Source organism: Amblyomma americanum, unplaced genomic scaffold (genome assembly GCF_052857255.1).
Source record: "Amblyomma americanum isolate KBUSLIRL-KWMA unplaced genomic scaffold, ASM5285725v1 scaffold_186, whole genome shotgun sequence".
Taxonomy (NCBI): domain Eukaryota; kingdom Metazoa; phylum Arthropoda; class Arachnida; order Ixodida; family Ixodidae; genus Amblyomma; species Amblyomma americanum.
Window position 1 is genome coordinate 37465 of NW_027526658.1, and position 27100 is coordinate 64564.

Below are 27100 nucleotides of genomic sequence, written 5' to 3' on the forward strand. Positions count from 1 at the left end.
ACCAGAATTTCCACCCGAGAGCTCTTCTGTGGATACAACAAACTCCGACAGCAATCGCCGCAGCCTCACTTGGCACACGGTGCGCAAGAACGGGTCTGTGACGTCGCGAAAACAAAAAAAAAAAAAGCGGTTCACCAGCTGCCTTAAAAAGAGGTGTCCTAGTCCACTTTCGTTGCCGTCCACTTCTCGTGGTGGTCCTCGTTCGGGTCTTTTGCCTCGAAGGCCTCGGGCTCTGTTGGGCACGTCCCGTTCCCAGATTTCTCGTTAGCGACGCCGAGGTAGTCTGCCGTCGGCGGTTGGCTCGCGTGTTCGTCGGCAGCCTGGGTGTTATTCCTGGAACTCACAGACTTCGCAAGCGTTGAAGCCGGCTTTCCCGCCTCGTCCGTACCAGTCGCTGCTTCCTCCGCCTCGGCGACGTCCGTGAGTTCCGCGGTGTCGTTCGCCTCTCCGAGCCCGGTAGCCGACGCGTAGGTACGGACGCAGTCCGCGTGGCTGTAGCGCCTGCACTGGGAACACCTGGGCACCTTGCAGTCGCGGCCGAACGTGACCCGTGCCGTGGCAACGGAGGCAGTGCTTCGGTTGCCCGGGCACAACCACAACGGCCAGCTCACCGGCTTCTCGAACCTGATGTGGTAAATCATCCACATTCAATCCCGGCTTCAACTTGAGTAGCAAGGTTCTTGTGGTTGAGCCTTGGATGCGCCACCGCTCCCTCGTCACCTCCGTCACGTTTCCGAAAGCCGCGAAAGCAGTCCGGATGTCGTCGTCAGCCACACCGTGCAGCATCCAATGCAGGCGCAGCTTTACCTGCTGATCCTCCGGGTCGAAGATGATGCACCGGCGTCCTTTCACTTGTAGCTCCTTTAACGCAGCAAGTTTTTTTCGTGGCTTCAGCACTGCTGTACGTCACCGCCCACACATGATTAATCTGATACGCCCCCAACGCTCCGACGTCGGGGAGCGCACCAACGTTGGCGAGAGCGTCCCGAAAATCTTCGAAACCGTAGGGCCTCGCTCGCACGTCACTGTGAAGAAACACCGTGTTAAGAACAACTCGTCCTGTTGGCAGAGTACTCAAAACAATCTCGTACTCGTTATCTCCGTAGGCAGCAATCCTGTTTCCGCGGCCGGCCTGGGCCGCTATCGCCGCTCCTCGGGAACGCATGATCCTGCGTCCGCACCGAACGGTAGCCGGAAGTAGAATCGCACCCTGACAGAAGGCGGGTGCAGGGAAATCGGTGCAGAATAAAACCTTCCGTCTTTTCTTTTGTGCATAAATAGAAAAAAAGAAGTGATGTCAGAAGTGGGATTCGAACCCACGCCCGGAAGACCGGACTGCGACCTGAACGCAGCGCCTTGGACCGCTCGGCCATCCTGACAGACCACGGTTGGACGGAAATCGTTGCAGTTTTGTACAAAACCTTCTTTCCTGTGCTTGTGGGCATAAAAATTCAAATTTTATTTCAAACAACACTTTGGGTACCGAGGGGGCGACAGAAAGGCGAACAAGGTTGCTTGACGAAGTGTCACCCCCTTTTCACTCTTACACGCAGAGCAGCGGGCAATTTTTACACACAATTCATAATACTGGTTCATTCATAAGAATAGTACACAGAAAGCAAAAGACATTCGCAAGCACATATAACACAGATGAGTGAGAAAAAAACAACTGAAAATTCAAGAAACTAACATGAAGAATCGATATGAATAAAATGCATTGTACATAAATGCACAATAGTTAAGACACTTATGTGACAAAAAAAAACGGAATCGACAGGCTTAAGCGAAGAGAGAAGCGAAGAATGTGGAAGGTATGGGGTAGATTTTGTTTGTAGGAAACGGCTTTTTTTAGGCCAAGGAAAAGAAGCCGTTAATCCTTTTGCTAAACTCCCCCATGGAAGCACTATCCTCTATTGTTCCTTAATATGAGAGTACTTATTGAGCAGATCAGCTATCTTATGGTTCAGTGTTTGTGTTGGCGAGTGGATTTGCAGATGTATCACGGCGACCAACGCTGGCAGCATTCAGACAGCAGCGGGACAGGAGAGCAGGAGGCAGCAGCTTCAGACCGAGACCCGCGCTCTAGCCTCCAACGATGCGACGAAGCCCAGTAATAATGAGTCGTCTTCGTCTTCTTCTTACAGCATATTTTTTCTGTTGGAGGTTTTGAATGCCGTCAGTCTGGGAAAAAAAAGGCAATTTTTGTTTTTAATTTGAATTTCAACTCAGCAAGGGTTTTCTCTTCTCTTCATTTTTTTTTGTCTCAAATTTCCTTGAAAAGGGAAAATTTCCCGAACGGCTCATTGTTGTCATACGACGTTTTCGGCAGAGCAGACGGGCGCGCAGTGATTGTTCTACCCATGCACGGCGATCAGTCGGCGATTGGGGAAAAGGCAGCTCTCAAGGACAAATACTGTCAGTGCGAAGAGGCACACGTGATATCATACAAACACGCTTCATTCCTTGATTCCGTCGCTTCATACATGGAGCTTCAGAGCTTTAGAAAGCCGTCCTCGCGAGCAAAGGCTACCTGACACGCCCTAACTCGCCGTGGGAAAAGGTAGTCTAGAGCAGGGAGACCCTATCGGTTAAGAGGGGTTGGGAAATAGCTGGGAGCCAGTGCACATGCGCAGGACAAGAACCCCCGTGGTGTTATTGTTCTGAGCATGCGCACTATCGTTCCGCTATTCCCCTGTGCCCCTAATCAAAACGGTCTCCCTATTCCAAAGCTCTCTAAAGTCGCGCTGCGAAGAATTCGATTGGGCGCTGTGCTGGCTCCTGCGGTCAGTGCGTCCTGGTTATCCAGGTCGTATATCCCTACGCTGAAATGCTTTTCGGCACCACTCCCGCCAAACAGGCAACGCTGAATCACTTTTCAGGCACTTCCCCAGTCTTCAAGCTGCGAGCGAACATCTGCGCAGCCAGGGCTACCATCCAAGACACCCGCCAGCCAAACACGCGCATGTCGCGCATATGGAAGGCGGCGCAGAAGTTGCCATCTCGACATCAAGATTGAGCGCCGAGAAATGGTTGGGAAGATTCGAGGGCAAATGTCGCAGCACTGCGGAGCGAAAGGAAGCTTAGCTTAAGCCTGGAAGGAGTTAGGTCAGATGACCAAATGAGCTCTGCTGTCACTGCGTAGGCATATCTGACGCGGCTTAATTCCTGAGAATTTATGGAGGAGATCGTTCTGTAATGAACGTGACCAGGAACGATGATTATTTTCTTGATTACTGCTGTGACCTGCAACCAATTTCTACTACGCTATTGAGCAACACCTCGAAATTGGCATCCAAAAAGGCAGCTAATTTGTTCTCGCCGAGCACTACCGTGACAGTGGCTATCAAAAAAAAAACGGCATGCGTCGAACCATCGACCACTCCGTCGTGGCCAGGATGTTCACACCCTCACTCTCGCAGTCCATCCGCGAGCAGCCGTCAAGCGGGAGACCGTGCGCTGAGAATTCTGAGAGCAGGACAATCCTAGAGGAGAGTAGAGAGGACAACAATAGTTTAGAATTCTCTCCACAGTGTTGACAGCGCCGCTGCCTCCTAGTTACAAACGTCACAGAGGTGGAGTGGTAGCCCCGGACCCTCTGCCCGTCCGCACAGGCAGCCCCGTCCTGAGAGGTAGAGAAGGGCACTACCAGCACCTTCACTATCAACTAACTCAGCTGGTTCGTGAACCCACACGCGGCGATAATACCTTAGATCTAGTTTTCACCAACCATCCTGACCATGCGTCTGCTTCTGTGCTGGAGGAAATCAGCGACCACAAGATTATTCATTGCCGCTTCAGCTTGCCTCGCCCTGATAACGCAAGGATGAGCAAAGAGATACTGGATTACGCACGTGCAGATATGCCTAAAATGAATAGCATTCTAACAAGCTTTACAGCTGATTTCCGCCACGACTTCACTAAACGTACTACGAATGAAAACTGGTGCTTATTTCGTGATAAATTAAAAGAACTTGAGAAGATATGCGTTCCCAAATTCACAATCTCAAACCGAATAAATGATCCCTGGTTCACTAACGAATGCAAAAGGTACTTAAACAGAAAAAAGAGGGTATACAGAAGAGCTTCAAGAACCAATGCACCACTCGACTGGATGAAATATAAGGAAATTGCTGCGCTTACTGAAAGAAAACTCGAAGAGAAACAAAAATACTATAACGACACACTTCCTAAACTATTAAAAAGTGATCCCAAAAAGTTTTGGCGAACTGTAAACCCTAAAAGCAGCAACATTTTACCAGCACTACCTACAGGAGAGGGCTCGCCCTTACCGTTAGACGAGTGCGCCGATATGTTCAACAAATCTTTTAGTGACATGTTCACAAATGAACTCCCCACTGATAATTTACCGCCCACTTCTCCAACATACATACGGTTTCAATTTGCACCTATTACTATCACAACAAATGGCGTCGCCCGCGCAATCGACAAGCTAGAACTAAAAAAGGCCCCAGGACCCGATGGGATCAGTACAAAGATTCTGAAACTAACATGTCACGAATCATCTGGTTTGCTCGCGCTGATATTTCAACAATCTCTGGATACAGGACAGCTCCCGGACGACTGGAAACAAGCACACATCATTCCCGTACACAAATCAGGAAGTAACACCGACCGAAACAACTTCAGGCCTATCTCACTTACTTGTATCTGCTGCAAACTACTAGAGCATATCTTCTTTTCCCACATCATGAACCATCTGAACCTAAATAACTTACTTCTCGAGAATCAGCACGGATTCCGGCAAAACCGATCATGCCAGTCGCAACTCTTTGAGCTTGTGACTGACCTTCATCAATCCCTACACATGTCTCATCTCACAGACGCCATTTTCATTGACTTTACAAAAGCTTTTGACCGTGTTGCCTACAAACGCTTACTGCTAAAGACCCGAAATTTACAGCTCGACGACAAAACAACTACATGGATCGAGCAATTCCTAACCGATCGTTACCAGTCGGTCAAAATTGAGAACCTCATTTCTAAACCCACTCGCGTATTATCCGGTGTCCCACAGGGCTCAGTATTAGGGCCATTACTTTTTCTAATTTATATAAACGACATAGCCTCTAATATTACTTCATCAATACGGCTTTTCGCAGACGACTGCGTAATATACAGGCAGATAACCACCCCGACTGATGCACTAGCTCTCCAATCAGATCTAACAGAACTAACTGAATGGTGTTCAACGTGGCAGATGGATATTAATGTCAGTAAAACTAAGCATGTAAGATTCTCTAGCGTAGCAGAAACATCACAGAATAATTACCGGTTAAATAATAGTGGAATTGACTCCGTGTCGTGTATAAAATATCTGGGAGTGTTTTTCAGTCAGAACTTAACCTGGGATGCTCACATTGAATACATAACTAATAAAGCCTTTAAAAAAATTGGTCTCTTGAAACGCCGTTTACCCCTTGCGAACGCTGAAACACGGCACAGCGCTTATACAACGCTTATCAGATCATCTGTTGAATACGCTTCTGTTATATGGAACCCCTCCCACGCGATTCTTACAAATGCTCTAGAAGCAGTACAAAATAAAGCCGTCAGATTCATACTGTCATCCTACTCACGTCATCAAAGCGTATCAGCAATGAAGCAAGCCATGAATCTTCAACCTCTTGCTACACGTAGAAATTTTGCCCGGTTGTCATTATTTCACACCTTATACTATAGCGAAACGCCATTCTCCCGAAATCATATCTTTCCTGCACCTCATTGTTCAGCTCGCCTGGATCGTGCGCATAAGGTACGTCCGATTTTCGCTCGCACACTAAAATATCAGAAGTCACCGCTGGTTTTGCCAATAAATGAATGGAACTCATTGTCACCCAGCATTGTCGGCCATACTGAATTATCATCTTTTCAAACAGCTTTACTAACATTTCTGAACACGGAAAATGCGTCATAGAGTGCTGAATGATTTACCGTGTCCGTGACTTTTTGGCGGTCCTTTTTTGCTTTGCCATTTCTTGTGTGCTGAACAGCTCCCGAGCCTCTTTTATGTGCCATTGTATGTTTAGTTACTTATTTTGCCCTAATTATTACTCACTTGTTTGAATGTGTTGAATTTTGTGGTTTCAATATGGTGTACTGCACTTAACCAAATGTTACCCAAACTCTGCCCTCTGTATATTTACCATCATTTGTTATGAGTTGATTTGTTATGTGTGCTTTCTTTTCATCATTCCCCCCTATGTAATGCCCTCTTCTTCGTCTTTAGGGTAAATAAATAAATAAATAAAATATATATAATTATAATTGGTTTTTGGAAATGGCGCAGTATCTGTCTCATATATCTTTGGACACCTGAACCGCGCCGTAAGGGAAGGAATAAGGAAGGGAGTGAAAGAAGAAAGGAAGGAGGAGGTGCCGTAGTGGAGGGCTCCGGAATGATTTCGACCACCTGGGGATCTTTAACGTGCACTGACATCGCACAGCACACGGGCGCCTTAGCGTTTTTCCTCCATAAAAACGCAGCCGCCGTGGTCGGGTTCGAACCAGGGAACTCCGGATCAGTAAATAATAATAATAATAATTGGTTTTTGTAGAAAGGAAATGGCGCAGTATCTGTCTCATATATAATTGGACGCCTGAACCGCGCCGTAAAGGCAGGGATAAAGGAGGGAGTGAAAGAACAAAGGAAGAGGTGCCGTAGTGGAGGGCTCCGGAATAATTTCGACCACCTGGGGATCTTCAACATGCACTCACATCGCACAGCACACGGGCGCCTTAGCGTTTTTCCTCCATAAAAACGCAGCCGCCGCGGTCGGGTTGAACCTGGAAACTCCAGATCAGTAGTCGAGCGCCCTAACCACTGAGCCACCGCGGCGGGGGCCCAGTAAAGCTTTCACCTTAAAATTTGGAGGACGCTTAAGCTTCGTTTTAAGAGTGAGAGGTGACATCGTGGGACAATTTAAGGAAAGGAAGCCTGTCTCACATATCCCGATGGACACCCGAACCGGGTCGTAAGGGAAGGAAAATGAAATGAAAATTGGTTTAAAGGAAAGGAAATGACGCCTGTCTCAGAATTCCCGCTGGACACCCGTACCGCGCCTTAAGGGAAGGAAAATCCCTTTTCTTACGGCGCGGTTCAGGTGTCCACCAAGATGCGCCATGTTTCGCTAACCGGCCAACGCCGCCGACGACACCGACTTTTCTGCGACACGAGCTCATTAACACTGTCGCGTTAAAACCTGTTTTGAGTCGTCGCGGCGGCTTGAGCGGTAAAAAGGGGGAGGGGGCCGCTTATTCGCTGAGCCCCTTGAATATGAACTAGCCATCTATTCGTCCATCCTTTTATATTGCCCGTCATTGGTCCCTGTCGCTCCAGCGAACGAGTTGCAGCATTTTTTTCTTTCGTGCACTGCCGTCGCGGGTCTCGCCGTGATGGCTTCATATGGAAGTGTGGTAGGCAATACCAGTGTGACAAGTGTCTCAGCGGTCCTGCGCAACTCCAAAAGCAAACTGACTGACCTCAACAACCGGAAGAAGCGACGCCAAAGTGACTACTACCTGCGTCGCATGTTCCTAAAGTCTCTCATCAAAAAGGCAAATGAGCTGCAGAGGGCGCAACCAACCGCGCTCATAAAAGGTGATGAAACTGTCCAACGACTTTCTGGGCCCACGGATGGCGGCGTTCCTTCCGCAACTTTCCAAGCACCACGCGAGACGTCGACCTCTTCAGAGCTGCAACGACGCTGAAAGCGTTCCGGCTGGCCCATTCATATCCGCGTCCGCCGAGGATGCGCGCTAGAGAACTTTGGAGCCTGTACTTGTGCGCCAATGTGCGTTAAGTCGGCCAAGAGCATAACGGTGCCTGTGATGCGAGCAGCTTTGGCCCCCTACAATCAGCTCGAGGATCTGCTGGCCTACAATCCTCGTTCAAGCTTCGTGTCCTCTTAAGGTTGTAGATCTGCCTGACAACACATCTCCGCGGTCACAGGGAGTGAAATCGTTTTGGGCTGCAGCGAAGAAGCTGGATCCCCGGAGGACAACGTTGTCGGTGGTCTCCACGGCTTAAGGCTCGTTTCGCCGCTGCTCAACGAACAGGACTTCGTTAAGAGGTTTCACCAGCGACAGTGCCCTTAGGAATTACATGAGATTTTTCAGAAGCTGTAGCGTGTCTAAAAATGACTCGATTTTCATGAGGTTTGTGGCAGCGTTTTCTTCTTTCTAGAATGGAAGAAATGTTGCGGGTAGTTATTACATTTTAATTTTATTTTTTTAAAAATCACAGGTAAATATCCAGTAAAATTGCACTCTTAGATATGTCGGCCTTTCATGTCGTCTCGTGAAAAAATTAAGCCGAATATCAGAACCTCGTCCGCAACATTTCCTCTATATTTCTTTCTGGATTGTCGAGCCGCAATTTTCATTTATATCGAGCTCAGTGTTTGCGTTTTTTACTGGCTCTGAAAGTTGTGTATGTATTTTCTGCGCGGATTTGAAATTCGCGCCACATTTAACGCGTGACGTGGCTTCATCTGGCGTCCAAATATTTTGTCGCTTCGACAATCTACCACCAACCTTTTGGTTGTCTGTGTGCGTGCGCGCAGGTTTTTACTCAGAACTTGGACGGACTTGAGCTCTTTCTTTCCTTTTTTCTTGCTTGGGCTGTATTCCGAAAAAAAATTCTGCTTTTCTTTTCTGCTCGAGCTCTTGGTGCGGAATGGAAGTGGGATACAAGGCCACTCCCAAAACCACCCCCCCCCCCTTTCCCCTCCCGGCAGCCACACAATAAGTCATTCTTAGTGCCAAAACACAGGAAAGGGGCTCCCTATTCAGGACAGTGGGGGATAACAGCATTATTCCTTGCCCAGCGCAGAGCCGCAGTAACGCAGGTGTCGATACAAATCAAGAATGCAGCTGCAAATATTCCTCATAGGAGGCCCTCATGAACCCAACACGCCTGGTTGTGGAGTTATGCGGCCGAAAACCGGTACTGGGTTCATGTAAATGCGTACCGAGTAGGGAGTCGACAGGTCGGGTCCAGTCAACTCCGCTGCAAGGGGCAGGGGACTCAACTCGACCCTGGCCCGGTGTGTTAGTAAGCGCTGTCGAGTCGAAAAGTAGAGTTTTGAGAGGGGAGAGGATAAATGCGAACTTGCTTTTCACGTGCGCCGTCGCACCTCCGATACAGCGATTGCGTGCCTCAATCTTGGAGGCTGCTACTGCTTGCTCGACACTTGGTGTCGCTACAGTTGAACCGGTCTCGAATCGCTAAAATCGAGTTCATGTAAACACAAAATGGTTGAGATGGATTGACCATGATCAACGAGACGCCCGAATTGACCCGGCGCTATCGGGTTCATGTAAACGGAGCTAAAGGCGTAGACTGATTTTCATGACGTAGCGATTAACCTCCTTGTACTGAGGCACTTGCCAATCACCTGCGATTTCACGCTAAACTCGCGGACCACTATCTGTTCCAGTGCAACAGCCCACATCAAGAGAAAGGGGAGAAAGGACCGCCTCCTTCCTTTTCCTGCTCAGCCTCTGCTGCACTGCAACTGCGACGTCATGAGAACCGGTCTATGCAAACGTTCGCCTTTGGCTCCAAGCTAGTGAAACCAGAATGTGTCGGATCGGCATCGAAACAGCGGTTCTCTAACGAATCTTTGGTCGAGTGTTGCTCTTTCTCCCCAATTCTCCTCCCGACCAGGCATATATATCTCTGCCAGAATGTTCGCGTTATCAGTGCAAGTGCAGTCCACTGTACGCGGGTAAACGTGGGTGCACCTTGTCTGCAGAAAGAAGCTCGCGGATTTCCGAGCCCCCTACTCCAGAATAGGCATCTCCGTGGTGTAAATAACGCGATGTCAGACGTCCATGACCTGGTTGGGAAAATCATCCAGTTTTGCTTCTGAACCGTTTTCGCATGTGTCAAGATTTTCCCAACCGTCTTTATTCTCCCAATTAGACACGCCTCTGTATGCGCCATACCTAGTCGCACCTCCTGCACTATGCTTCCAAAAGTCGCATATTTCAATCAGAACAACGCTGGGAAGGGGCGCTATATAAATACGTATATAAAATATATTGTGCAGGTCACCAATGAAGGCGACCGCGGCCGCATTTATTGAGGGCTGCCGGAGATCAGATAGTGTGGAGCGGCGGCGGTAGCGTCCGGCCCTGGTCCCGAGCGTTCTCCCCAGCACATGCTGAGAAAATTTCGGCTTCCTCGACATTTCGCTTATGCCGGCCGCGTGAGTTGCTACAATATAATATATCAAATATATAAAAAAACATAAAAAGCAGGCCGCATAATTAGACTTTCCCGGAAACCATAAATAGTAGGTGGGGAATTTTCGCTTTCAAACCCGTGTTGTCATGACAATTCAGGTGCGCTGCCGTTTAGTGTACAGAAAGAGCAGGCGCGGCTGGCATGGCTGCTGCGCCCATCCTTTCTTCTAAAAATTATTTTATTAAACTGCAATTTTTCTTATTTTTAAAAATAAACCACTAATAGCAACTTTGTCCAGAACATCATCATCATCATCATCAGCCCTACTACACCCACTGCAGGGCAAAGGCCTCTCCCATGTCTCTCCAATTAACCCTATCCTTTGCCAGCTGCATCCACCCTTTGCCTGCAAACTTCTTAATCTCATCCGCCCATCTAACCTTCTGCCGCCCCCTGCTACGCTTACTTTCTCTTGGAACCCACTCCGTTATCCTTAAAGACCAGCGGTTATCTTGCCTTCGCATTACATGCCCTGCCCAAGCCCATTTCTTTCTCTTGATTTCGACTAGGATGTCATTAACCCGTGTTTGTTCCCTCACCCACTCTGCCCGCTTCCGATCTCTTAACGTTACACCTATCATTTTTCTTTCCATGGCTCGCTGCGTTGTCCTTAACTTAAGCTGAACTCTTTTCGTTAGCCTCCACGTTTCTGCCCCGTAGGTGAGTACCGGTAAGATTATGCTGTTGTACACTTTCCTCTTGATTGAAATTGGTAAACTGCCACTCATGATCTGCGAGAATTTGCCATATGCGCTCCACCCCATTCTTATCCTTCTAGTTATCTCCCTCTCATGATCCGGATCAGCTGTCACTACCTGCCCTAAGTAGACGTATTCCGGCACAATTTCTAGGCTCTCGCTGCCAATTGTGAACTGCTGTTCCCTTGCTAGGCTGTTGAACATTACCTTGGTTTTCTGCATGTTAATTTTTAGACCCATCGATCTGCTCTGCCTGTCTAACTCGTTGATCATGATTTGCAGTTCACCTCCTGAGTGACTCAGCAAGGCAATGTCATCAGCAAATCTCAGATTATTTAGGTATTCTCCATTTATTCTTATTCCCAACTGTTCCCAATTCAGGCCTCGAAATACCTCCTGCAAACATGCGGTAAACAGCATTGGTGAGATCGTGTCTCCTTGCCTGACGCCCTTCCTTATTGGGATTTTATTGCTGACTTTATGGAGGACTATAGTAGCTGTGCAGTTGCTATATATATCTTCCAGTATTTTGACATAAGGCTCTTCTACCCCCTGATTACGCAATGCCTGTATGACTGCTGAGGTTTCCACTGAGTCGAATGCTTTCTCGTAATCAATGAATGCTATATATAGAGGTTGGTTATATTCTGCGCATTTCTCTATCACCTGATTGATGGTGTGAATATGATCTATTGTAGAATATCCTTTACGAAAGCCTGCCTGATCATTTGGTTGATTAAAGTCTAACGTTGCCCTGACTCTATTAGCGATTACCTTAGTAAATACTTTGTAGGCAACGGATAGTAAGCTGATCGGCCTGTAATTTTTCAAGTCCTTGGCGTCTCCCTTCTTATGAATTAAGATAATGTTTGCATTCTTCCAAGCTTCTGGTACAGTCGAGGTCATAAGGCATTGCGTATACAGGGTGGCTAGTTTTTCTAGCACGATGTCCCCTCCATCCTTCAACAGATCTGCTGTTACCTGATCCTCCCCAGCTGCTTTTCCCCTTTTCATTGCTTCTAAGGCTTTCTTTACTTCATCTTTCGTTACTGGCGGGATGACGCATTGCTGTGCACTGCTGTCTTTCTCATTAGCGTTCTGATTACATTGGCTACTGTACAGGTCTGTGTAGAACTCTTCGGCTACTTTAACTATCTTATCCATATTGCTAATGACATTGCCCTGCTTGTCTCTTAATGCATACATCTGGTTTTTACCTATGCCTAGTTTCCTCTTCACTGTTTTTAGGCTACCTCCGTTCTTTAGAGCATGCTCGATTCTCTCCATAATAAACTTCCTTATGTCGGCTACCTTGCGCTTATTTATTAACTTTGATAGCTCCGTTAGTTCTATTCTATCGGTAGTGTTAGATGCCTTCATGTTTTGGCGCTTCTTAATCAGATCTTTCGTCACCTGAAATAGCTTCCCGGTATCTTTTCGAACTGTCCTACCGCCTACTTCTACTGCGCACTCCGTAATTATTGATGTCAGGTTATCGTGCATTGAATGAACATCAAGATCATCTTCCTCAGTTAAAGCCGAGTATCTATTTTGCAGCGCTATCCTAAACTCCTGTGCTTTCCCTCTTACGGCTAACTCGTTAATGGTCTTCTTCTTCGCTAGCTTCTTCCGTTCCCTCTTCAAGTCTAGGCTAATTCTAGACCTTACCATTCTATGGTCGCTGCAACGCACCCTTCCGAGGACGGCCACATCCTGAATGATGCCAGGTTTAGCGCATAGTATGAAGTCTATTTCATTTTTAATCTCAACATTGGGGCTCTTCCAGGTCCACTTCCTGTTTTCTCGTTTGCGGAAGAAGGTATTCATGATCCGTAAATTATTTCTATCCGCGAATTCGACTAATAACTCTCCCCTGCTATTTCTAGAGCCTATCCCATAGTCACCTACCGCGTGGTCGTCAGCCTGCTTCTTGCCCACCTTCGCATTGAAGTCGCCCATCAGTACAGTGTACTGCGATTTTACTCTATTCATTGCTGATTCTACGTCCTCATAGAAGCTTTCAACGGTCTGGTCATCATGGCTGGATGTGGGTGCGTAGGCCTGCACCACTTTCAGCTTGTACCTCCTATTCAGCCTAATTACTAAAGCTGCTACCCTCTCGTTAATACTGTAGAACTCCTCTACGTTGCCAGCTATATCCTTATTAATGAGGAAACCCACACCTAGTTCTCGTCTACCCTCTAACCCGCGATAGCACAGTATGTGTCCGTCCTTTAGTACTGTATACGCCTCACCTGTCCTCCTAACTTCGCTAAGCCCTATCACATCCCATTTAATTCCCGCTAGTTCCTCGAACAGCACTGCTAGGCTAGCCTCACTAGCTAAAGTTCTAGCGTTAAACGTTGCCAGGTTCAGATTCCAATGGCGGCCTGTCCGGAGCCAGAGATTCTTAGCACCCTCCGCTGCGTCACAGGTCTGACCGCCGCCGTGGTCAGTTGCTCTGCAGCCGCTGGGGACTGAGGGCCGAGGGTTAATTGGTTTGATCAGAACAGTTGGTAAGAATTATAAATAGTGAAGGAGACATGAAACGAAGTATTTTAGCAGTAATTTAGTTACTGGAGTGACTATCGCCCATAAATAAACTGAAGATTTGTGCGACACCGATAGCAACAAACGTGCTCGATGGTCATCGAAGAGAAACCTTCAGGAAAAACAGCTCCAAAAACCCAGAATAATATCGAGATAGTTGCGCCTAGCTGCAATCCTTCCAGATAACGCTGATCGCATCTGGCATAACAAAGTGACATTCCCGAGCGCCAACGATTTTGAACTCGAACAAACAAGTAGTACAATAGTTTCGCGGCATTACTTCTGTCAGATAAGCATCGGCCTGTTGCTTAAATGAAAAGTAAGGTGAACAACAGCAAAGACAACGGAAAGTAAGCACTGGCAGCGCAAACAATGAGAGCGCAAAAAGCTTTTCACTGAGGCCGCGTTGTCGAATCGGCGTCCACATTCGTACATGATCACCAGGCTTGTATTGCGTGTGGCGACGGAGGAATACGCGGTATACGGAATAGCCGGCCCAAGTGCAGAAGGGGAGGTGTTCCCAAGTTGTGTCAGAAGATGACTCACACTTATGTGTTCTGGTTAGGCGAACCCAACACTGCTTCTTTCTAACTACAGGCTGTATACCCCACCCAACCATTTTTAATGTATTTTCGCAGAAAAGATGCAAGGCAGTTTAGGGGGACCCAAACAGGATAACGTACTTTTCCTTGTGGCGGCTGAGTGGTGGGTTACTGGAAAAAGGTCAGTTCTGTGACCACCACCTCTTGAGACGGGTAATTCTGTAGTGCTTCCGTCTCCCAGCTTTGGCAGGATATATACAGAAAGTTCTCGGCCCTACCGTTTGTTCGCGGAAGAACTATTAATCTCATATCGCAGTCAAGCAGATGTCGCGGTAAAATTTACACAACTGGAGGGGAAACAGAAGTTCCCTCCTTTTTGTGGTAGTTAAGTGCTGCCATCTATCGACAGAAAAAGTTCAAATCTGAATTGGCTCGTAGCTGGTGAGCCCTCTTAACTCAGATTTGAACTTTTTTGCAGGTCATACAGGTATTACAATGCTTAGGCAGATGCTACCCTCTAGAATAAGCTAAGGAATTGGCATGCTCTAATAATCTAATGTTGATGTAGAGGCCAGTTTGCCCGACGTACATCTTACCACAACTCAGCGGAATCTGATCAATTACATTCGATCGGCAGTGCACAAACTGCAGTGCAAGCATGACGACAAAGATTGCACTCCACTTTTCGGCAGGAGTAAGATTATAAGACGCGCGAGGGATAAAAAAGAACGTGAAGTTATCGAAGCCTTGGAAATCGCGAGATTAGGGGCTGACAAATGTGTTAGCGAGGCTTCCGTACACCTGTACCGCACGGAGTTGAGTTTCTTGGATTGACGAGATGATTATGGCTTTTGTCTTTGTGGTTGGTGCGCATGCGCTTTGTTATCGAAGGAAGGAGGCGTCGGTGCAAGAAACCAGTTGTCAGTCTGCGCTTGTGTCGTGTGATTATTCTCTCTTGTCCCGTCCTTTTTGCGCTGTTATTCATTGTTTCCATAATGTCGTACCAACTAGCTCATCACAGCACTTTTCTATACTTCATTTCTTCTACATGGGGCTCTTTTCTGTGTACCCTTTCCTTCGGGGATCAGAGCGCTGCGTGCACTAGCCTCATCGCTGCGAAAACTTGCGGGGCCAGGTGATTGGGCTACTGCCTGCGGAAGAATCTGTGGCCTCTGGAGGTGTTGTGCTTCTTCGGGATTCTTCGCTGCTCCGAAGGACACTGGAAAAGAATTGCAAAGATTCTGAGAAGCGAATGCTGGAGACATGCCCGCCTGTTGCAAGACTGGCTACGGTTTCTGTGTTTCAGATGGAAGGAAACGGACCCTGCTGGCTTCCGGACACTCAGGGATTACCAGGTCCTGGCTGAGGCAAGTGCCGAGTTTCTTTGGAACTTGCGGCGACTGAGCCTGCCAAGGTCCCCAAGAAACAGGTTGGTGCTGTTCCGGTTTCCTACCTTGGAGGGGTGGCCGTTCCACACAGCGTTGAGTGTCCTCAACAGGGGCCCGGAGTGAAGCCTGGAAGTACCCCTGAGCAGGCACGAGGGTTTGGCGACCGCGCATAGAATTGCTGACAAAGTTCAATGCGAAGAGAAAGAACGTTGCCATTTAGAATGTGTGGATACGATTCGCAACACTTTCAAAAGCAAAAAGAGAAGAAATTCCATGGTGAGATCTGTGGCAAGCTATTTTAGAAACTCTGACCTCGCTTTGATGATGGCCGATAAAGAAGGAGGCTTTGTGGTCTTGCCTCAGAAGAATTTTTGGTGATATGGTCATGTCAGCTGTCTTAAGGAACTTTAGGAGCACAGATCTGAAGCCGTCCAAAGCGAAGGCAAAGACGGTTGCACTGTTAAGGGATCTGAAACTCGACCGGCTAAAAAGTGAAGTCGTGAACAACAAGGGCTTTGTCTCATTGTGTTCTTCAGTGCCAAGAGCCACAAGGTGCAGTGCCCTTTTTGAGCCATCGTTACGGAGACTGGATCCTGGCCAGCTGTGGTCAGTCGGTACCTTCTGCGCTATCAGGGAAGTCTGGCGCCCGACGATCCCTACAAGGTCAGCAGCTCGGACCGAGTGGCGCAAGTGTTAGGGGATAGCCTTTTTGCTGTTAACTCGGGCTTCTCGGCTGATATCGAAGAGCTGTTCTACTCCCTTCCCCACGACGACCTGTTCTGCGCAGTCCGGAACTGTATCGAACGATCTGGTGCTGTGCCTTTCCAGAATGCGTGTGGTATTTCTGTGGAAGGTGTTTTGGAATTGCTTAAGGTATATCTTTCTTCAACGATTGTGAGTTTTCAGGATACATTTTACGTGCAGAAACGCGGAATTTGTATTGGTTCGTGTGTAGCTCCCGTTTTATCTGAGATCCTAGCTGAAATTGACCGCTCGCTATCGCGGGTATTTTCTGACGACCGTATCGTTCGGGTGTTCCGATACGTCGGTGACTTTATAATCCTTTTTAATATTGACCGCAACGATAACTTGACACATGTGGCGATAGAGGTTTTAGCATATTTTACGTCTGCGTTTGCCACTTTTAATTTTACCATTGAACTTCCTGAAAATTCTTGTTTACAATTTTAGACTTAAAATTATTCTTTAGCAATCATGACCACCTATGCTGGGCGTACATGCCTAGGTCAAAAAAGGCACTGCTGCCCTCCAACTCGTCTCATTCGAAGCTGGTCAAGAGGGGTATTTCGTCAACTTGCCTCAGGGCTTCGTTAACAAAATCCTGCACTCATAAGGTTAAGGTAGCTTTGATGCTCAGGTGGATCGCCTTCGGTCTGCCGATTTTCTGCTGGCCCTTCTTCGGGCTGTTGCCGAGTCCCTGTAGAAGTCCTTCTGCCCACAGGACAGGCGGAAGTATGAAGTTATCCCCTTTGTTCACAGGGTCTCGTATGGCCTGAAGAGGGTCGCCTGTAAATTCGGAGTAGAGGTCCTTTTTTCGGCACCTTGCAAGCTGTCGCGTTTGTGGAATTTAGTTCTACCAGATAGGCAAAAAGCCGCCGCGGTGGCTCAGTTGTTACGGCGCTCGGATGCTGGCCCGAAAGACGCGGGTTCGATCCCGGCCGCGGCGGTCGAATTTCGATGGAGGCGAAATTCCAGAGGCCCGTGTACTGTGCGATGTCAGTGCACGTTAAAGAACCCCAGGTGGTCGAAATTTCCGTAGCCCTCCACTACGGCGTCCCTCATAGCCTGAGCCGCTTTGGGACGTTAAACCACCATAAACAAACAAACAAACAAACAAACCAGATAGGCAAAAGAAGATTGAGTGTAGCACCAACCCCAGGAACAAGTTTCTGCACTGCAGATCGAATGTAATCTATCAGATTCCGCTGAGTTGTGGTAAGGTGTACGTCGGGCAAACTGGCCGCTCCATCAACATTAGATTATAAGAGCATGCCAATTCCTTAGGTGATTCTAGAGGGCAGCATCTGCCTAAGCATTGCAAGACCTGCAAGCATGACGACAAAGATTGCACTCCACTTTTCGGCAGGACTAAGATTATCGGACAATCGAGGGATAAAAAAGAACGTGAAGTTATCGAAGCCTTGGAAATCGCGAGATTAGGGCCTGACAAATGTGTTAGCGAGGCTTCCATACACCTGTACCGCAAGGAGTTGCAATTTTTTGGATTGACGAGATGATTATGGCTTTTGTTTTTGTGGTTGGTGCGCATGCGCTTTGTTGTCGAAGGAAAGAGGCGTTGGTGCAATAAACCAGTTGTTAGTCTTCGCTTGTGCCGTGTGATTGTTCTGTCTTGTCCGGTCCTTTTTGCGCTGTTATTGTTTCGATAATGCCGTACCAACTAACCCCTCACCGCCCTCTTCTAGATTTCATTTCTTCTACATGGGGCTCTTTTCTGAGGCGGCGCAGCGCTCTCGGGCAGACCTTCTGGCTACTCGCCCGTGGGGAAGGAGGAAAGCGTCCGCTTTCCTGCGTCTCCACAGCGCGCCTCGCCGGCCCGGGAAGGGTACGGCACTCCGAAACTCCCACAAGATTTCTGTCTGTAAACTTTATAGACAGTCTACGGACAGACCCCAGAGAACACTCTATAGGAAATACAAATCCCATATACAGCCTATGGACAATCTGTAGATTTATGTCCATACACTTTTAGAAGACATTTTTCTATAGACAGTCTATAGACTATGAATATCGAAAGGAAATATCTAAAGAAAGGCAATAGAGTTGATATGAAGTTCATAGCCTGTCTATAGACAATTTTTATAAGGGAATCTCCTGACATTTAACGTGGCTACTCTCAAGGTAATTTCAGGTGTCATTTTCATCAAGGGTGAAAAGACGGAAAGCATGATGCTCATCTTTCGGGTGCAGCGCTCGGCTAGACGTCGTCGTTGGAACAGCCTCCGTCCGGTGCGAGCGGCTGAACTGGCAGCGGGGGCGCTTTATCCCCTGCACGCCTCTCCGAAGAAAGGTTTGGACACGGACCGCCGGGCTTGTACTGTTTTTGCTGGCAGCTCGTCGACGCCGGGGGCTGATGCCTTGTCACCTTCTAGATCGGATTGTGTGTGGGGTCACTTTCTAAGGCTGTAGCGCTTGGCGTACGAGCACCGCTGGTGTCTGGGTGCTCCTCACCATTATTCTGCTCCATATCGTTTTCCGGCTGACGTGACGACTCTGCCTCTCTCCTAGAGAGATCAGGTGCAGCGTCACTTCTCCCCGCATCGCTGGCGGGATTGGTGTCTCGAGCGGAGTCCCCCGACGAGTCTGTCTCCCGTGCCTGCGCTGGCGCTTCTCCGGCTCCTTTGGCCGCCTCCTCCTCCGCCTCGACTGCGTCCATAGTCAGCTCCGCCGATCGTTCCCTCGCTCCAAGTCCCCCGGCCGAAGTGTACGTGAGCACACAGTCAGCCTCCTCATGTCCGTAGCGCCTATATTTATGAACATCGGGGCACCTTAGATTCGCGGCGGACGTGTCCCGTGCCCCGATAGAGTAATCACTGCATCGCCCGCCCAGGCATTACGATAAGGGCTAATTCCCCGGCGACTCGCAGCTGGTGGGGTAAATCATCTACCTTAATCTTGGGCTTCAATTTCAGCAGCACGGTCCTCGTGGTGGGCCCATTCTCCTTGACGCCTTGAACTCGCCACCTCTCCCGGATCCCCTCGGTCACATTCCCAAAAGCAACAAACGTCGTCGGGATGTCATCTGCCACGCCGTGCAACATCCAGTGCAGTTGCAGCTTCACCTGTTGGTCTTCGGGATCGATGACGAGGCAGCGGCGACGTTTACCTTCCCGTTCATTGAACGCCGCCAGCTTCCTCGTTGGTTCTGTGCTGGTTAATGTGACAGCCCAAACATGGTTGGTCTGTTACGCCCCCAACGCCACAACGTCAGGGAGCGCACCAGCGTTGGCAAGCGCGTCGCGGAAATCCTCTACCCTGTATGGCCTAACTCGCACATCGCCCTGCCAAAAAAAGCGTGTTAAAAACATCGCAAATAAATCTCGCTTAAAAAAAAGACAAACTCGTCCAGTGGGCAAAGTTGGCAGCATAATCTGGTACCCGCTATCTTCGGTGTTCTCAAACCTGTTTCCGCGGCTGGATAGGGCCGCAATCGCCTCTTACATGATTCTGCAACCGTTTAAGCAGGTTGCCGGAAGTAGAATGGATCGCTCAGCCATCCTGAGATAACACAGGCGCATAAAAATTGGTGCAGAGTAAAACCTTCCTATTTGGTCAGCATAAAAACAAAGAAATGACATCATAAGTGGGATTCGAACCCACCCCCGGAAGACCGGACTTTGACCTGAACGCAGCGCCTTGGACCGCTCGGCCATCCTGACTTGTTTTCCTTTTTTTCCAAAAAAACACTCAGCGAAAAAACACAAAACGCTATGTACATACGGCACTGTCGTGGTAAGCCAGCACGAGTCTGGCTTCGTCATAATAAAATTCACGTAGCATACACGGCAGCTCTAGACTTCAGATACACTTGGGAGGCTCCGCAGCTGCTTTCTGGATGTCAAGAAACCAGTCCATTCTTTCAAGAAAATAAATTCGGGCCGGTCGTGCGTCGTTATCACAATGATGGCCTGCCATTCTAGAGCGCCATATACTGTGCAGGCCCAAGAGCATTACGAGATCAAATGCTACCTCATCCTCATTATCACTGCTTAAATAACGAATTCACTGCGCGTCAATTGGTAGCTCTTTTTTTATTGTCCTTCGTAATACATCCCAAAAATAAGCGCCTTCACAGCAATACAAAAAAACATAGTCTATCGTTTCGGGCTGTTTACAAATTAAGCAGTTCGTTCCCCACGGTAAAAAAAAATCCTTTCTCTCTAAAAACCTTTTAACTGCTAGCGTCCCGGTGTGTAACTTAAAAAAGGTCTCAACTCCTGGTGGTACCTGCATTTTCCTCACCCTTTTTAAAACATCACTTCCGGGCCCCCACCGTACAAATCCCCGTACATCGGCTCAGGAAAACAATGTCACAAAGATCACGGAACAACTTTCTTCTTTTAGTTTTGTACAAATAATTCCTCAAAAACGTGCAGAAAGAAGCTTAACACCTTGTACAATCTCTTTGTAGTAACCAGAATTTCCACCCGAGAGCTCTTCTGTGGATACAACAAACTCCGACAGCAATCGCCGCAGCCTCACTTGGCACACGGTGCGCAAGAACGGGTCTGTGACGTCGCGAAAACAAAAAAAAAAGCGGTTCACCAGCTGCCTTAAAAAGAGGTGTCCTAGTCCACTTTCGTTGCCGTCCACTTCTCGTGGTGGTCCTCGTTCGGGTCTTTTGCCTCGAAGGCCTCGGGCTCTGTTGGGCACGTCCCGTTCCCAGATTTCTCGTTAGCGACGCCGAGGTAGTCTGCCGTCGGCGGTTGGCTCGCGTGTTCGTCGGCAGCCTGGGTGTTATTCCTGGAACTCACAGACTTCGCAAGCGTTGAAGCCGGCTTTCCCGCCTCGTCCGTACCAGTCGCTGCTTCCTCCGCCTCGGCGACGTCCGTGAGTTCCGCGGTGTCGTTCGCCTCTCCGAGCCCGGTAGCCGACGCGTAGGTACGGACGCAGTCCGCGTGGCTGTAGCGCCTGCACTGGGAACACCTGGGCACCTTGCAGTCGCGGCCGAACGTGACCCGTGCCGTGGCAACGGAGGCAGTGCTTCGGTTGCCCGGGAACAACCACAACGGCCTGCTCACCGGCTACTCGAACCTGATGTGGTAAATCATCCACATTCAATCCCGGCTTCAACTTGAGTAGCAAGGTTGTTGTGGTTGAGCCTTGGATGCGCCACCGCTCCCTCGTCACCTCCGTCACGTTTCCGAAAGCCGCGAAAGCAGTCCGGATGTCGTCGTCAGCCACACCGTGCAGCATCCAATGCAGGCGCAGCTTTACCTGCTGATCCTCCGGGTCGAAGATGATGCACCGGCGTCCTTTCACTTGTAGCTCCTTTAACGCAGCAAGTTTTTTTCGTGGCTTCAGCACTGCTGTGCGTCACCGCCCACACATGATTAATCTGATACGCCCCCAACGCTCCGACGTCGGGGAGCGCACCAACGTTGGCGAGAGCGTCTCGAAAATCTTCGACACCGTAGGGCCTCGCTCGCACGTCACTGTGAAGAAACACCGTGTTAAGAACAACTCGTCCTGTTGGCAGAGTACTCAAAACAATCTCGTACTCGTTATCTCCGTAGGCAGCAATCCTGTTTCCGCGGCCGGCCTGGGCCGCTATCGCCGCTCCTCGGGAACGCATGATCCTACGTCCGCACCGAACGGTAGCCGGAAGTAGAATCGCACCCTGACAGAAGGCGGGTGCAGGGAAATCGGTGCAGAATAAAACCTTCCGTCTTTTCTTTTGTGCATAAAAAGAAAAAAAGAAGTGATGTCAGAAGTGGGATTCGAACCCACGCCCGGAAGACCGGACTGCGACCTGAACGCAGCGCCTTGGACCGCTCGGCCATCCTGACAGACCACGGTTGGACGGAAATCGTTGCAGTTTTGTACAAAACCTTCTTTCCTGTGCTTGTGGGCATAAAAATTCAAATTTTATTTCAAACAACACTTTGGGTACCGAGGGGGCGACAGAAAGGCGAACAAGGTTGCTTGACGAAGTGTCACCCCCTTTTCACTCTTACACGCAGAGCAGCGGGCAATTTTTACACACAATTCATAATACTGGTTCATTCATAAGAATAGTACACAGAAAGCAAAAGACATTCACAAGCACATATAACACAGATGAGTGAGAAAAAAACAACTGAAAATTCAAGAAACTAACATGAAGAATCGATATGAATAAAATGCATTGTACATAAATGCACAATAGTTAAGACACTTATGTGACAAAAAAAAAACGGAATCGACAGGCTTAAGCGAAGAGAGAAGGGAAGAAAGTGGAAGGTATGGGGTAGATTTTGTTTGTAGGAAACGGCCTTTTTTAGGCCAAGGAAAAGAAGCCGGTAATCCTTTTGCTAAACTCCCCCATGGAAGCACTATCCTCTATTGTTCCTTAATATGAGAGTACTTATTGAGCAGATCAGCTATCTTATGGTTCAGTGTTTGTGTTGGCGAGTGGATTTGCAGATGTATCATGGCGACCAACGCTGGCAGCATTCAGATAGCAGCGGGACAGAAGAGCAGGAGGCAGCAGCTTCAGACCGAGACCCGCGCTCTAGCCTCCAACGATGCGACGAAGCCCAGTAATAATGAGTCGTCTTCGTCTTCTTCTTACAGCATATTTTTCCTGTTGGAGGTTTTGAATGCCGTCAGTCTGGGAAAAAAAAGAGGCAATTTTTGTTTTTAATTTGAATTTCAACTCAGCAAGGGTTTTCTTTTCTCTTCATTTTTTTGTCTCAAATTTTCTTGAAAAGGGAAAATTCCCCGAACGGTTTATCGTTGTCATACGGCGTTTTCGGCAGAGCAGACGGGCGCGCAGTGATTGTTCTACCCATGCACGGCGATCAGTCGGCGATTGGGGAAAAGGCAGCTCTCAAGGACAAATACTGTCAGTGCGAAGAGGCACACGTGATATCATACAAACACGCTTCATTCCTTGATTCCGTCGCTTCATGCTTGGAGCTTCAGAGCTTTAGAAAGCCGTCCTCGCGAGCAAAGGCTACCTGACACGCCCTAACTCGCCGTGGGAAAAGGTAGTTTAGGGCAGGGAGACTCTATCGGTTAAGGGGGGTTGGGGAATAGCTGGAAGCCAGTGCTCATGCGCAGGACAAGAACCCCCGTGGTGTTATTGTTCTGAGCATGCGCACTGTCGTTCCGCTATTCCCTGTGCCCCTAATCAAAACGGTCTCCCTATTCCAAAGCTCTCTAAAGTCGCGCTGCGAAGAATTCGATTGGGCGCTGTGCTGGCTCCTGCGGTCAGTGCGTCCTGGTTATCCAGGTCGTATATCCCTACGCTGAAATGCTTTTCGGCCCCACTCCCGCCAAACAGGCAACGCTGAATCACTTTTCAGGCACTTCCCCAGTCTTCGAGCTGCGAGCGAACATCTGCGCAGCCAGGGCTACCATCCAAGACACCCGCCAGCCAAACACGCGCATGTGGCGCATATGGAAGGCGGCGCAGAAGTTGCCATCTCGACATCAAGATTGAGCGCCGAGAAATGGTTGGGAAGATTCGAGGCCAAATGTCGCAGCACTGCGGAGCGAAGGGAAGCTTATCTTAAGCCTGGAAGGAGTTAGGTCAGATGACCAAAGGAACTCTGCTGGCACTGCGTAGGCATATCTGACGCGGCTTAATTCCTGAGAATTTATGGAGGAGATCGTTCTGTAATGAACGTGACCAGGAACGATGATTATTTTCTTGATTACTGCTGTGACCTGCAACCAATTTCTACTACGCTATTGAGCAACACCTCGAAATTGGCATCCAAAAAGGCAGCTAATTTGTTCTCGCCGAGCACTACCGTGACAGTGGCTATCAAAAAAAAAAAAACGGAATGCGTCGAACCATCGACCACTCCGTCGTGGCCAGGACGTTCACACCCTCACTCTCGCAGTCCATCCGCGAGCAGCCGTCAAGCGAGAGACCGTGCGCTGAGAATTCTGAGAGCAGGACAATCCTAGAGGAGAGTAGAGAGGACAACAATAGTTTACAATTCTCTCCACAGTGTTGACAGCGCCGCTGCCTCCTAGTTACAAACGTCACAGAGGTGGAGTGGTAGCCCCGGACCCTCTGCCCGTCCGCACAGGCAGCCCCGTCCTGAGAGGTAGAGAAGGGCACTACCAGCACCTTCACTATCAACTAACTCAGCTGGTTCGTGAACCCACACGCGGCGATAATACCTTAGATCTAGTTTTCACCAACCATCCTGACCATGCGTCTGCTTCTGTGCTGGAGGAAATCAGCGACCACAAGATTATTCATTGCCGCTTCAGCTTGCCTCGCCCTGATAACGCAAGGATGAGCAAAGAGATACTGGATTACGCACGTGCAGATATGCCTAAAATGAATAGCATTCTAACAAGCTTTACAGCTGATTTCCGCCACGACTTCACTAAACGTACTACGAATGAAAACTGGTGCTTATTTCGTGATAAATTAAAAGAACTTGAGAAGATATGGGTTCCCAAATTCACAATCTCAAACCGAATAAATGATCCCTGGTTCACTAACGAATGCAAAAGGTACTTAAACAGAAAAAAGAGGGTATACAGAAGAGCTTCAAGAACCAATGCACCACTCGACTGGATGAAATATAAGGAAATTGCTGCGCTTACTGAAAGAAAACTCGAAGAAGAGAAACAAAAATACTATAACGACACACTTCCGAAACTATTAAAAAGTGATCCCAAAAAGTTTTGGCGCACTGTAAACCCTAAAAGCAGCAACATTTTACCAGCACTAACTACAGGAGAGGGCTCGCCCTTACCGTTAGACGAGTGCGCCGAAATCGTCAACAAATCTTTTAGTGACATGTTCACAAATGAACTCCCCGCTGATAATTTACCGCCCACTTCTCCAACATACATACGGTTTCAATTTGCACCTATTACTATCACAACAAATGGCGTCGCCCGCGCAATCGACAAGCTAGAACTAAAAAAGGCCCCAGGACCCGATGGGATCAGTACAAAGATTCTGAAACTAACATGTCACGAATCATCTGGTTTGCTCGCGCTGATATTTCAACAATCTCTGGATACAGGAAAGCTCCCGGACGACTGGAAACAAGCACACATCATTCCCGTACACAAATCAGGAAGTAACACCGACCGAAACAACTTCAGGCCTATCTCACTTACTTGTATCTGCTGCAAACTACTAGAGCATATCTTCTTTTCCCACATCATGAACCATCTGAACCTAAATAACTTACTTCTCGAGAATCAGCACGGATTCCGGCAAAACCGATCATGCCAGTCGCAACTGTTTGAGCTTGTGACTGACCTTCATCAATCCCTACACATGTCTCATCTCACAGACGCCATTTTCATTGACTTTACAAAAGCTTTTGACTGTGTTGCCCACAAACGCTTACTGCTAAAGACCCGAAATTTACAGCTCGACGACAAAACAACTACATGGATCGAGCAATTCCTAACCGATCGTTACCAGTCGGTCAAAATTGAGAACATCATTTCTAAACCCACTCGCGTATTATCCGGTGTCCCACAGGGCTCAGTATTAGGGCTATTACTTTTTCTAATTTATATAAACGACATAGCCTCTAATATTACATCATCAATACGGCCTTTCGCTGACGACTGCGTAATATACAGGCAGATAACCACCCCGACTGATGCACTAGCTCTCCAATCAGATCTAACAGAACTAACTGAATGGTGTTCAACGTGGCAGATGAATATTAATGTCAGTAAAACTAAGCATGTAAGATTCTCTAGCGTAGCAGAAACATCACAGAATAATTACCGGTTAAATAATAGTGGAATTGACTCCGTGTCGTGTATAAAATATCTGGGAGTGTTTTTCAGTCAGAACTTAACCTGGGATGCTCACATTGAGTACATAACTAATAAAGCCTTTAAAAAAATTGGTCTCTTGAAACGCCGTTTACCCCTTGCGAACGCTGAAACACTGCACAGCGCTTATACAACGCTTATCAGATCATCTGTTGAATACGCTTCTGTTATATGAAACCCCTCCCATGCGATCCTTTCAAATGCTCTAGAAGCAGTACAAAATAAAGCCGTCAGATTCATACTGTCATCCTACTCACGTCATCAAAGCGTATCAGCAATGAAGCAAGCCATGAATCTTCAACCTCTTGCTACACGTAGAAACTTTGCCCGGTTGTCATTATTTCACACCTTATACTATAGCGAAACGCCATTCTCCCGAAATCATATCTTTCCTGCACCTCATTGTTCAGCTCGCCTGGATCGTGCGCATAAGGTACGTCCGATTTTCGCTCGCACACTAAAATATCAGAAGTCACCGCTGGTTTTGTCAATAAATGAATGGAACTCATTGTCATCCAGCATTGTCGGCCATACTGAATTATCATCTTTTCAAACAAGTTTACTAACATTTCTGAACACGGGAAATGCGTCATCGAGTGCTGAATGATTTACCGTGTCCGTGACTTTTTGGCGGTCCTTTTTTTGCTTTGCCATTTCTTGTGTGCTGAACAGCTCCGGAGCCTCTTTTATGTGCCATTGTATTTTTAGTTACTTGTTTTGCCCTAATTATTACTCACTTGTTTGAACGTGTTGAATATTGTGGTTTCAATATGTTATACTGCACTTAACCAAATGTTACCCAAACTCTGCCCTCTGTATATTTACCATCATTTGTTATGAGTTCATTTGTTATGTGTGCTTTCTTTTCATCATTCCCCCCTATGTAATGCCCTCTTCTGGGTCTTTAAGGTAAATAAATAAATAAAAAAATAAAATATATATAATTGTAATTGGTTTTTGGGGAAAGGAAATGGCGCAGTATCTGTCTCATATATCTTTGGACACCTGAACCGCGCCGTAAGGGAAGTAATAAGGGAGGGAGTGAAAGAAGAAAGGAAGAAGGAGGTGCCGTAGTGCAGGGCTCCGGAATAATTTCGACCACCTGGGGATCTTTAACGTGCACTGACATCGCACAGC

General features: G+C 48.0%; 2 non-coding genes across 2 annotated transcripts; both read right to left on the reverse strand.

The window, feature by feature from the left end:
- Positions 1–1295: 1295 nt before the first annotated feature.
- On the reverse strand, positions 1296–1379 carry TRNAL-CAG (transfer RNA leucine (anticodon CAG)). The gene has a single exon. It is a non-coding gene; the product is annotated as a tRNA-Leu (tRNA).
- A 20533-nt stretch (positions 1380–21912) lies between these two features.
- Positions 21913–21996, reverse strand: TRNAL-CAG (transfer RNA leucine (anticodon CAG)). Its single transcript has one exon. It is a non-coding gene; the product is annotated as a tRNA-Leu (tRNA).
- Positions 21997–27100: the final 5104 nt, after the last annotated feature.